Genomic DNA, 12,557 nt, shown 5'->3' with positions numbered 1-12,557 from the left:
CTTTTTGCTGTGATTTTGGGGGTTTTGGACCTGCCACTCCTGTGCTGCCAGGGCCACTTGTGTCCCTCGGAGCCCCTCCTGACGTGTGTCCCTGCAGGAGGAAATGGGGGTGTGGAAGATGTTGGAGATGTCAGAGCCCCCTCATTCCTTCAGGCCTTTGGGAGGAGACCCAGCATCAGTGCCCAGCAGTGCCAGAACATTCAGTGCATTATTCACTGTAGCACTGCAGCAGCCAAACATCCCTGTTGCACCAGGCATTTGTAATTACCTCTGTATAATTACGTTTGTAATTATAAATATGCGTAATTATAAATAATTGTTTGTAATTATTAAGATATTCTGCTCTGCAGAGGCTGGGATGTGCCACTTTCACCCTGGTTGGAGTTTGGATTTCCTGGCACAATGGAAGTGGAGGAGCAGGGAGGGCAGAGCAGGGGTCGCCCTGAGCTCTCTCCCTCAGCAGCTCCTGCAGGATTGGTTCTGCTCCATTCTCTGCTCCTTCCTGCACAGAGGGACCATCCACTCCTCTCCTGCCCCCGGTGCAGGGCACAGAGGCAGCTGCTGGTGTGAGCAGCACATTTTCCATATTTTTGGTACACAGGGACTTTTCCTTTCCAGTCTCTGGTCCAGGGGAGCTCCCTGTGTTTCCCTGAGGAATATTCCCTGTGAGTGCTGTCCCTGGAGCTCAGGCCTGGCACAGTCCAGAGGGAAATTCCAGAGCCCTTTCCTGACCCTCTGTGCCACCCTGGATTAGATGAACAAGGCAGTCCACTATAGTCCAGTCTCAGAAGACCAGAGGAGAAAAGTAATTTTTAGGTAAAAACTCTTGATCTTCTCTCCAAATAATTCTATTGAAGCACTTAGCTGAATGAATGCAGTTTAAAGGCTGCTTTTCTTGGCTGTGTTGTCTGTCCTAAAGTCCCTTTTTCACTAATAATGAATTATTTGTGGCTCAGAGACTAAAAACTAACTGGGAAGACTTATGAATGTCGATGCAGCACTGTCTAAGCACAGGACCAGAGTTATCTTCACAAAACAAAAGCGTGCTGTTGTGTATCTAAGAGCTTTCTGGGGATTTTTGCTGGTTTTCTGTTGATCCTTTGGGATAATGATGGTGTATCCTTGTGTTACTGGGAGAAGATTAAAGGCTAGATTAGTGTGGCAAATATTCATGACTTAAGACATTCCTCTTGATGCTGTTAAGCTCCCAAGCTTTGCAGCCTGTCTGTCTGCTCCGGGGGGCTGTGCAGTGTTGTTGTTGCTGCCACACTGCCATGGCAGCCCTGGGGAAGGGATGCTCTGTGCCATGGCAGGAGAGCAGCACCTGGGGCTGCTTCTCCTTGAGGGATGCCTGGAGAGGCTCCCTGGGACAGAATTGGGCAGAGTAACAGGAATAAAGTAGGGATTTATTAAAAGGCTTTCAAAGGATGCACCTTGGGCAGTGCAAGAGCCCAGCCAGGGCTACACCCAAGATGGGCCCAAGATGGACAATGGTCTTGAGTTTTCACACTTTTATCAGTTTTGGTTCATTTCCATATTGGGTTCACTGTCCAATCCCAGCTCCAGGTTGTGCAGTCCCACCCTCCCAGTTTGCTCCCCCTAATTCCCTGCTGTTTGCACTTTTTTGGCTGAAGCTGCAGCTGTGCCCTTGGTTCTGGGGCTGGAAAAGGATTGAGAGTGACTGAGGAGAGGCAAAGGATTGTGCTGTGGGACTGAGGAGAGGAAAAGGATTGTGCTGTGGGACTGGGGAGAGGAAAAGGATTGTGCTGTGGGACTGGGGAGAGGAAAAGGATTGTGCTGTGGGACTGAGGAGAGGCAGAGGATTGTGCTGTGGGACTGAGGAGAGGAAAAGGATTGTGCTGTGGGACTGAGGAGAGTAAAAGGATTGTGCTGTGGGACTGAGGAGAGGAAAAGGATTGTGCTGTGGGACTGAGCTGTGAGGAGAGCTGCTGACACTTCATATGGAGGTCAGAAATACACACTAACACAGTACAGAATGTGGAAAAGATGAAAGCTCAGCCTTCAGGCCTGGTGAGGGCTCCTGCAGGAGCAGCTCAGGCGTTGATGGGCACCTGCTCTGCTCCCCGTGCTCTGTGCAGCTGGGGAAGGCTGAGCTCTCCTGCACCAGGGCTCTGCTCCCTCGGTGCCCTGAGCTTTGTGCACTCTGTGTTGTCACTCCTATGGAATATTTGCACTCCCTGGCAATGTGGAGAAGCCAGCAGGCGCAGAAGGGTGGCTGGCTTCAGCAGTTAGAGCTCATCTGCTGGGGTTTCTCAAACACAGTCTTTAGAAACCTCTGTTTCCCTCGTTAATTTTTTTTTTAAACTTGAAGGATACGCAATACATGAAATTGAATGAATATGCATGTAATTGTTTCTTTTTCTTTAATTTCATGGAGCCTTAGATCTTAAATTTCAGTCACAGGGATTAGAGCCATGAATCATGAACATTTAGTTTACTTAGTGCTCAGAAAATGACTTTTAAAGCCCATTATTCTGCAAAGAACGTTACATCTGATGCTGCCTGAGTATTTTCCCCTCTTACTTTTCTCACCCATCTGCAAATTATTCTGTCAGTTTCTAACCCCATTTGTGTGAGCAATTCAGTTGGGGGAAAACAGAGAGGGGGGAAAACCCCACCTTAGCTTGTAGCTCAAACATATGTGTTATTTTCACCTAATTAACAGCTTTTGCAGAGCAGGTTCCGTGTTTGCAATTAGATGGGTGCAAGAAGGAGCTGGTACCATCTGCTGGGGTTTCACCACAGAAACAGCTCTTGAGCCCTTCTGGGATAGCAGCTGATGAATATGAGAAATGTGGATGTTTACATAAACTAACGAGTGCTGGTACTGCCTTATCTGCACAAGTGGAAGGATCAAATATTTAAGCAAATCCACCTCAGACGAGAGCGTGTGCTTGGGATTGGTGCTGGGGAGAGATGCTTTGTCTCATGCTGGGAATGGAGATGTCTGATGGAGATGAGCAGCCTGGCTGGAAGGATGCTGACAAGGCAGCAGGAGCCAGGCTGGCCTGCACGTGAGACTGCTCCAAAGAAACAGAAACTCGTGGCAGTGGGACTGACAGGATTTTGATCACAAGTGGATAAAGGAGATCCTGCTCTAAGCTCTGCTCCATGTGTTCTCATTACCAACAAAAGGAGTGATTGAATGGGAAGAAAAAAGCATTCCTAAAGCTTTCCCTAAACACAAACTGTGCTGAGACTGAAATCAGCTTGAACTTGCTTCATGTGCACCTGCTCTGCTGCATCCTGGCAGTGGAACTGCTGCTCCATCAAGGGATGAGTGCAGTTGGTCCAAACGACTTGAAGTGTGACAGAGCAGAGAGTTTGAGCCTCCATAACCACACTGCCTTTGTTCCAAGCTTGTGTCACAGTTGGCTGTCACTGCATTACAATAGACAGTGAAGTCCTCCCAGCCCTGAAAGCTCCTGGTCCGGGGCCAGTAAAGCAGGAGAAAGTCTCTCACTTGCTTCAACAAGAGCTGGATCGAATTTCAGAGGCAGGCTGTGTCCCTGCCATCCCGTTCTCTTTCACACATCTCAGCAGAGCCCCTCTGGTTCCCCATCCCCTGCAGCAATGCTGTGCTGTGAGCCGAACCAACTCAGCCACCTCTAGCATTTGGTTCTGGATATTGAGCAGCACCAACACAGCCACCTGTAGCATTTGGTTCTGGATATTGAGCAGCATTTCTTTTCCTGCAGGGCAGGTGACATTCCTGGGGGACCAACCACTGCCTGTCCCAGGCATTCTCTTCTCTTCCAAAGGCACCAGCACCTTAACATGGCCATGGAGCTCACCTGATGCTGATAATCTCTCTCTCTCAGTCTGCACATGGTGATGAGAAAGCAGAAACTTTTCATTCCAACACAATTCCTCAACTTGAGGAATTTTTATTAATTAAAATCTCAGCTGATGGGTAGAGGATCTCATTTCGTGAAACAGAGAACATTTTGGCAGCTCCCATGTACTGCTTTAGCTGCTCCCCATTTGCTCTCAGTGTTCCCTCTCCACAATCAATCAGGAGGAAAGTGGAGCAGCTGTCCTTGCTGTGTGCTCTGGGTGCCCAGGGGTTGCTGCTGAGCTGGAATTCAGCAGCAGGCTGCAGAGTGAGTGCTCACCCACCTTTCTCTCCAGAGCTGTGCCCCTGCCAAAGCTCTCCTCTCCAGCAGGAACGCCCCTGCACTGTGCTGGGGAGAGAAGGGGAGCAGCTGCTCTGCACCTGGGACTGCAATCCTGGCACATCTCAAGTGTTGTTTAATAATTTTGCACAGATCAACAGTTTTTGAATAGTGCACACTCCGTTCCGTTCAGCAGGTTTTTAAACTCTCATCGTGCATTCATGGATCAGTGCACCTTCTCTAAGGCTCAGCAATTGTCTGCATTGTTAAACCCAAATGTTAATGTCTGCCACGCTGTCCTTCCCTCTAGTTCAGTGCATTTCAATGGGGGTTAAATGCTAAAACCACTCTTAAAACTTCAAACACCCATTCTCATCAACACAGGCTATACCTGGCCTCATCTCCCTCCTCCCTCGGCTTCCTGCTTAGGATGAAGATCATTGGAGCTGCTTCAGGCTCACCTTGACATATCTCATTTTTTACCTTTTCTCCAGTGAAAGCGGGTGGCTGGGAGAGGGAAATCCTTCTAATCCTGTTGGTAAGTGTGGCTGTTGGAGTGCTGTGAGCCAGGCAGTTTGTGTCCCGTTCCTGTGGAACATTATTATTCAGTGGTAAGATGAAAAACAAACACAAATCGAGCACATAGGATGGGGAATACTCGGCTTAAACTCTGGCTATCGTTTCTAAGTAGGAAAGAAAGCTCAGAATGTATCTCAGGGGATTCCTAAAAACAACACTCCTATCTGAAGCTACAGCAGCTATTTCAGAGAACAGTACTTGGAGACCTGATTTGCCAATAAAAACAAATTAACGGGAAAAGAATGTTTCAAAAATGACACTTCCAAGACTGTTCTGCACATGTGGAAGATTAAAAGGGAATAAAACCTCTTGTTTTATTAGTTTAAATTCCAGCATCATGTCATTTGCCATCCTTTACTCTGGTATTCTTAATCTACCATTTGCCTCAAATTGCTTGCAGGCAATATCTGCAGACCCCAGTGCACAAGAGGAGCTGGGGCAGGGGGAGGCAGAGCTGTTGTGAGTTTCCGAAGCACTGGTGAAGGCTCTTTTGGCAGCAAGCACTTCTTTTCATGGGTGAATTTGAGCTTCAAATTTAAATTATCTGGGGACATGACTGGATAACCAAATGCCTGAGTTTTTCAGCTGAAAACACACTGTCTTAGACCAAATTCTGATACACATGGTGTCTGCCTCAGTTTTCCTAAAATGTGTTGTAAAATTAGCACCATTCCTTTGGGGTTGGTGTCAAAAACTCACAGGTGAGAAGTGCCACAGGACAGCTTTGCACCGTGCTTGGTGTCACACTTGCATCCTCTTAGGCAGTGTTGCTTTGCACTGAATTAACTGGAATTCATTCCTTTGGGTAGGAGTTTCTCCTTTATAATTCATTGCCCGCGTCCATGCACAGCTGTGTGTAAATACCAGTGAGAAGTGTTTGCCTGGAGGTGAGAAGGGCTGACCTTGGGCCTCCTGAGGCGCTGCAGACAGGAGAGGGATGTCCCTGTGGCTGGGTCTCTGCTGGAGCAGATCTTGCCCTCCCCTCCCACGCTAGAGAGTGTGGAGGGAAATGGTTGTGCCCAGCAGGGTTTCAGCACTTCAAAAACTCCTGAATAATAAACAGCCAGAGGACTGTGGCTGTCTTGTGTCTCCTGTGGGGCTCCTTGCAGGGTGACCTGCCAGCTGAGGGTGAGGAAGGAGCTTGGAGCACACCCTGCCCGCAGAGATGAGCCACAAGCAGGCATCTCTTGTTTTCCTGTCAGTTCACGTCCCCTCTGTTTCACCTGCTCCCCCAAAGGGTGCAGAAGCCTTTGTGACCTGAACATCAAATGGTTTCCCAATTACTCCTCCCAAACTGCTATCTTCCTCTGGTCGGGATTAGCCTGAAGTGAGGAGGCTGTCACACTGAACAGGGCAAATTGAGCTTTTTTACAATTACTTGTGGGGATTGGAGCCAACCACCTGCTTCAAAGCCCTGAGAGGTTAATTGCAGCTCTCTTTCTCTTGACCTGCACGTGGGAGCACACGGTGGCTGGCCTGCTCCCCTGCAAAGTGTCTCAAACAGCACTTTCTGGGGCTGCCAGGCAGCTGACAATGGATGCTGACAGACTGCTTCACACAGCCTTGCTCCGTGTGTTTTACATGAGAGGGTGGCATTCTAAGCTTTTGCTGATTCTTCTCACTGTGTAGTGTTTGTAGGAGAGATTTAAGAGCCTTTTCCCTCTTTGTTCCCTCAGAAGCAGCAGCTCAAAGGGATTCAGTGTGGAAGTCACCTGCTCAGGCAGCTCTGATGGGAACAGGCAGCACTGGGACCAGTTCCCCTTCCAGCAGCATCCCTCTGACAGTCAGAGAGTGGCTGCAAGGTTTAGGGGGGACTGAAAAGGAGACAAAGTGCAGGGGGACATTGCTGCAGGGCCCAAGGCTCACAGGGTGTCCATTCCCTCTAGAGCAGTGAGAGGGAACAGTGCTGCTGCCATGAATCACAGCTCCAGGATGGAATCAGCTCTTTGTCCTGGATCTCTAGTGGGTCCCAAGGGAAAAAAGAGTGCTGGACATTTCCTGTCCATACTCAAGGCCCTCATTTCCTTCAGATGAGCCAAGTCCGCTTTTTAGCACCAATTGTAGTGAGGTGGGTGAAAGGAACATGGCAGTAATGAAAAATGTGTGAGTGAAACAGAGGCTTCCTCATGAGAGCTTTAGTCTATCCTGCTTGTCATGGGATTCAGCTGGATTTTCCTGTGAATTGTCTGGTATGCTTGTACTTAACAGAGTAAACTCAAATTCTAGATAGAGAACTGAAACAACAGCGGCTCTTTTCAAGTTTTCTTATCCAGGCTGGGTTATTTTCTGGGAGATACACCCGAGTGAATGCTGAGCTCTGAACGCTGCACTGGGTGAACCATAGCATAGTTATATTTCCTGCTTTGTACTTACCTTTTGGTTAGTATATAAATGACTGAATGTTTCTGTCTAAAAATAAAATCTGTGACATTTGTAAGCCTAGATGTGAAATCCACCCCCCAAGGTTCCCCTGATGGGGAGACTCCTAAAAAGTGCTGTGTCAGAATTAAGAGACGAACGGGACTTTTGGTTTTTTCGGTCTTCAGGCTGTTTATTTTTCTCTTATCAACAGTTCAGCATGCTGTCTACATACCAGACCTAGCCTACAAAGAGAAGGCACCAAAAAGTCACAAAACACACAGGTTCAAGATATTTTAAAACTATTTTGTCCAATTAACCCTTAGAACGTATTTTATTTCTACTCTCTACCAATAACGAATTATTCTTGGACCACCATCTGCATTGTGGTTCTTTCTAACCAATCACACCTTGATGCACGCCTCTAACATTTCAGCCAGGGTTGGTTGACCAGGCATGGCACTAATTATACGTTTGCACTGTGCATTGGCGTTTTCAAAAGCGAGGTTTTGAAGCAGATATTGCTTTGCCACTTCGTCACTCACTTGTCTGTCCACTGCCTTCATGAGACGGTCGACGAACGACATGAAGGGCTCAGAAGGACCTTGCTTTACTTCTGTGTAAAAGACTTCTGGAGTTCCCTCTGGCTGGATTTGCAGAATTGCCTTCCGTGCCGCCCCTTTGATGTCTGCAATCACGTCTCGGGGCAGCTCTGCTGCCTGACGTTCGGGGCTGTCGTGGGGTTCATCCCCTGCCAGCTGTGCCAGGGTGAGGGCTGCGTGGGGCCCCCCTGCGTACCCGCTCCTCAGCTGAGCCAGAGCCCTCCGCCACCTCGCATCCCACTCCTGCAACTGCTCCTCTGTCAGAATTAGCGAGGCCAGACTTCTGCAGTCATGAGGTAGGAGGTCGTAACAATAAAAGGTGATTTTTATTAATTGCTGGAAGTAGAGAGAGCCTAAACCATACTCTTTTACTGCCTGTCTCAAGTCTCTAATTGCGTCATATGTCAGTGGTCTCCATTTGGGATACTCATTTTGTCTGCCATGTTTTGTTGTCTTTGATTTTGTTGATGCCATGTCAATATCTCCTTCCTTTAATGTTTTTTCTTCTAATCTCTGCCCAGTTGGTAGAATTTGCTATGTCTCTTGATGGATCTTTTGTATTATTATTTGAGATGGCTTCTGGAATCTAAGGAAATGGGACAAAATCTGTTTGTATTTTGTGGGTTTGTGTCCTGCAAAGATGTTCTTTCTTTAAGTTTCGAGGCTGTATTCACTCCTTCCCCTTGTGAAAAACACGTTCACTCTCCTGTGAAAATTTAAAAGGTTAATTAAAGGGCAATAAGAGACAAGGAGCATAGAGCAAAGGTTATTTGCTCTGGGGGCATTTAGAAATAAAAACCATATATTTATGATAAAGTTACTTTAACATCACACATAAAAAATCAATTTTCATATCTGTGAAAAGCCAATACTATAATATGTATTATAACACATACTTATATGTGTTATAGTATATATAGCATACTATAATACTAATATATTATATTATATTATATTATATTATATTATATTATATTATATTATATTATATTATATTATATTATATTATATTATATTATATTATATTATATTATATTATATTATATTATATTATGGTTTATGGTATATATTATATAGTATATAGTATATATACTATTTCACTGCTATGTCTAAGCTAAACTAACAGTAGAAATGGAAGCTATATCTTCATAACAAAGTGATTTTAACATGACACATATAAGATCCATTTCAATATTTGCGAAAAGCCACTATTATAATGTGTATCCATAACACCCCTCTGTATGAGGAATTGCTGGTTGCATTTATTGCTGTGTATTAGAATTGGAGGGTGCAATAATTGATGTGGCCAGAGGTGGCGCTGCAGCAGGAAGTTTAACGTCTTGTTTTCACAAAATGACGTCAGCGGAAGTGCTTAGCATAAATTACGGAAGTGCAGGGCGCCGCCATTTTGCGTACGGAATAGGTATGACGGGCGCCGCCATTATGTGGGAAGGGCGTGTTTCGTGCGCAGCCTCTGAGCTGCACTAATGAATCAGGGGGACTCCCGCGGAACAGCCATGGAGAGTGATTGACAGGCCGGGAGGCGGGGCCACGGGCGGGGCCGGAATGGCTGGAGGGAGCTGCGGGCTGGGGAGCGTTGGCTCCGAGCTTGGGTGTGTGAGAGAGCGGGCGGGGAATGGACACCCCGCGCCGCAGCTATGGGCAGTAAAGAAGCGCTGTTTGCGATCTCTGGGTCTGTGGGCAGTAAAGAAGCGCTGTTTGTAATCTCTGGGTCTGTGCTTGCCACCGCCTTCCGAGACTTCATCCGCCCGTCCCGAGGGAGCCCTGTCCTCCCGCAACCTCTGTCTGCCCCGTCCCCGCCGGGCTCTGCGCACTCCCTGAGGCCAAAGCCACGTTTGCTGCTTTTAAAAACCGCCGCAGGTCCCGCTCTGCTCCCTCCGGGTAGAAGGGAACGGCGTTTTGCGCTGTTTGCGGTGGTGTTGCGTACCCGGGGCGGTCCGTGCGGTCCCTGGCTGCGCAGGTTGCGTACCCTGCGCCCTTTCCGCGGTCCCAGGTGGCCGCGCACCGGGACGGGCCCTCCCGCTGCAGGGCTGCTCCTCGGCGATTCGGGGCGTCCCCCGGCTGTGGGGAGCGCCTCGCAGGGCTGGCATGTCCCCTGTCCCTGGGGGAGCCGTGGGAAGCGATCTGTGCAGGCGCTGCTGGAGCGGGGCAGGGGGACTGCCCCATCCCGCCGCTCTGGGCCGCACGGGCCGAGGCCGGGCGCTCTCTGGGGGCACTAATTATCTCCTGAGCCTCTTGTGCCGCTTCTGTGCCTGACTTTTCTGCTGGCTAGAGCCTCACAGATCACCCTACATGATGGAAGAAGTTTTGCTGCTGCTGTGTTAAGCGTAGCAGCATTGTATGGTCTTAGATTCACAGAGTCCCAGAGAAGGGGATCGAAGAGAGCCCCTGGGTCTGCGTTTGGAAACTGTTCCTGCACCCAGTGTAAAAGATCTTTTAGTTGGGACAGCCCTGGGATGTTCCCTGCCCACTGAGTGTAGGAGGTCTAAGGTGTCTCTTTGTGATCTGGAAATTAGTTTCCCGCTATCAGTCTGTGATTAACTCCAAAGAACATAAATCATACCTCACTTCTCGCCGTCTGTTTCTCCTCAATTCCCGTCTCGGTCTCCAGCATCCACGTTCTGCTCCAAACCGTTTCACCAGCGTCCAGGGATTTCCAAGTTCTTTTTTTCTTCCTTTTTTCTTCTTTCTTTTCCCTGGGGATTTTCCAGCTCACAGCTGCTGTTTCTTCAGAGAGGTCCCAACCTCCACAGGTGTCCCCACACCAGGGCACCCCTCACTGCTGGCTCTTGGCTTTGTGTTTGCTCTGCCAAGGTCAAGATTGAGGTGCCCCAAACGGTGTTCTGTGTTCAGACTCAGATGTTTATTATTTCTTATCTACATTACAAGTCCTGACTTCTACAGCATTCTAGTAACAAGCTACAAAATGGCCAACTGTCTTTCTCTACAAGGTCTTTTAAGGCTAAACTATCCAATTAAGAAATGACACCTAAATTGTTTTCACTTTTAACCCAATAACTAATCCCTCGTGTCCCGCACTGCGGACTTTTCTGTCCAATTACACAACACCACCCAAACCCATGGAGAAGAAGGGAGAAGAAGGTGAAGGATCAGCCTCCTCCCTAAAACCTCCATCTTGCTCTACATATATTGTTATATTCTAAACCCTTAAACTCTAAGTTTTCCACCCTGTGATATTACACACTTCTAATCAAACTCCACACCCACAATCCCAGTGCTATCAATTTTGGAAGCCTTCTCCACGGCCTCAGGTCAAATGCAGTGTTCTCTTGTGGGTCTGTGCCTTTCAGCAGAGAAAGTTTGAAATACTCAACATCCAGCATTCCTAGACTGATATTTTTATAGATAAAATTAATGTCCATTTTCAGTTCCCTAATTTAGCACCTTTCTTGTCTGCTGACAAGAACGTTTGATGCAGCAAGAAGAGAATCTGAAAAATTAGCTGCTGTCTTGTCAGATATTAGTTATTCCCCTGATCCGGCCTTGATGTTTATCCCTCCCTCTTTGAGTTTTCTTAATTATTTCTGTCTTGTATTAATTCTCACATAACTCCCTGGATGTAAGCTTTATGGTTTAGAATCTCAACTGCTCATTCAATTAATGGGCTTGCTTAATGTGCTTAAACTTTCCAGAGACGCTCGTGACACATTATGAGGGAGGGAAAAAAAGATTCCAAGTCTGCTCCATCTCATTTGTGGTACTCCTGAGCCTGAAGTCCATTTTAAGCTCTTTATCAGATTATCTAGATTTATTATTTTTATATTCTTGTGTTCATTAAGCATTTATGTGGAGGAGTATTCTCTCCAGAAGAGGGACTGTGTTTCCTTTGCCCCATCCCTCATCACCTGGCTCAGCCCCTCTGTAAATGAGCAGTTGTAGTTTCAGTACATTGAAAAGGATCTGAGAGGCTGACTTGAATATGGCAAACGTGGAAGGACAGATCTTTTACTTCATATCTGAAAACTGGGTACTTTTTGAGCAAAATAAAGCATCTGCCCGAGGTTTTCTCTATTTTTTCTTGGCTCAGTAACCCCTAATTCCTGTTAATATCTGAAAAGATTTGAGGTTGGTTTGCAGAGGGAACCCGGCCTGTTCCCCCCTGAAGCCTACATGAGTTATCTCAGTAATTCCAGGAAAGCAGAATTTAAACACGGGCTCAGCCAGGCTCCCTCTGTGCCAGAGCCTTGGACAGGTGACACAGAGCAGCCCTGACAGGAGAACAAAGTGCATTCCAGGGACACAGCCACATCTCATCAGCTGTGGGCTTCAAAGATTAAAACCACTCTGAAACCATGGGCTCTATGGGAAATGAGCTCCTCTCTGTCTTCAAGGCAGAATGCAAACCAGATAAAGATAAAATACAGGTACACATGCAGGTATATAACTCATTATATATGTATATAAACATGAATATTGTACATGAATAATATACATGAGTGTTATACATGGCTGGGTGTTTGTGTATCTAAAACTACACTGTTTGTATAGCTAATACCACACACACACATTTATAAATATATTAGAAACCCCTCCCTGACAAAGGAGTCCTGTCTTCCAGGATGCAGATTGAATTTGTTGCTACATCATGGTTTTATATAAATGAGATCTGTGCTCAGGACCTTGATTTTGTGCCAGAAGATCCCTGGAGCCAAGAGGGCAGATGAGTTGCAGTACACAGCCCACACGCTGCTTTTAGCAGAGATTTCATGGAATGCCACGGAGCAACTATGAATACATTTTGTTAAAACAATTACTGAGAAGTCCTAAAAAATAATGCTTCTGCTGCACTTCTGCTCATGAGCCATAAGGGGATCTTTGTCTTTCAGCATTACAGTGCTCA

General features: G+C 47.0%; 1 protein-coding gene across 1 annotated transcript in view; it reads left to right on the top strand.

Annotated features, from left to right (window-relative positions):
- The window catches only part of TMEM132B (transmembrane protein 132B), a 215,542-nt gene that overhangs the window by 186,757 nt on the left and 16,228 nt on the right, over window positions 1-12,557 (top strand). The window lies entirely within an intron of this gene.

This window comes from Melospiza georgiana, chromosome 18, assembly GCF_028018845.1.
Source record: "Melospiza georgiana isolate bMelGeo1 chromosome 18, bMelGeo1.pri, whole genome shotgun sequence".
Lineage (NCBI taxonomy): Eukaryota > Metazoa > Chordata > Aves > Passeriformes > Passerellidae > Melospiza > Melospiza georgiana.
This window is presented reverse-complemented; position numbering and strand designations above follow the sequence as displayed.